Raw genomic sequence first — 952 nt, forward strand, 5'->3', positions numbered from 1 at the left:
TGGTTGTGAGCCACCATGTGGTTGCTGGGATTTGAACTCTGGACCTTCGGAAGAGCAGTCGGGTGCTCTTACCCACTGAGCCATCTCACCAGCCCAGACAGGATAAATCTTTAGTGGGTCAGAAGCCCTGAGGATGAGAGAATTTGCATTTTCTGCCATTTCCCCAAGTACTGCCGTTCTCTGAACAAAGTCTGATGTCAAAACAATGCTCAGGGGAAGGAGAAGAGCGCAGAGGCTCTCTGGAAGCTCTCAGTTTAGAAAGGCATCCCAAGGTTCCCAGCCACTCATCCTCCATTCTGACTCAGTTGAGGCAAAGGAAGAGAGGGATACTACACAAACCACTGAAGTCCACCAGAGCTCTAAACTCTCTGACTATTTCAGGCTCCTGGTGGACGACCCTTTGTATAATAAGTTGCTAATTTTAAAGCGAAATTATGGATGTAAAGAGCAGGAAAGGGAGTGTAGCTACTTCTTGGCAAGTCTTGTTACTGCAAGAGGTGCCAGGCTGCAAAAGGAGACGCATGTACTGTGCTACAGCCGAGAAGATCCGGAGCCAGGAGTGGGTGAGTTTGCAGCCGGAGCCCTGGGATTTACAGGCAGTCTGCCTGCCTGGAGAGGACACAGATGGGCCTAAAGAACCCGAGAGAAGGTGCTGCTGTCTTCAGAGAGGTGGTTATATTTCTCTTTCCACCCATGGATATTTGCTTCCAGGCTCTAGAAAGACCCTTACCACACTGTGAGTGGGAGAAAATGGTGGTCACATGCAGGCCTGCATTCACGACCCTAGAGGCTTCAGAGCCCATGAGTGCCCTAGCACAGTTCTCCCCTATAGGTTGGCCTGACTTCTATGGCCCCGTGACTCCCAGTGTGCTTTTTGTTGGGAGGAGCCCAACATACTATACATAGAGGTAAATTTCAGCTTTGGAGAATTGATACCCTTCCACCTTCCACC

The sequence above is a fragment of the Mus caroli genome, chromosome 9 (genome assembly GCF_900094665.2).
Source record: "Mus caroli chromosome 9, CAROLI_EIJ_v1.1, whole genome shotgun sequence".
Lineage (NCBI taxonomy): Eukaryota > Metazoa > Chordata > Mammalia > Rodentia > Muridae > Mus > Mus caroli.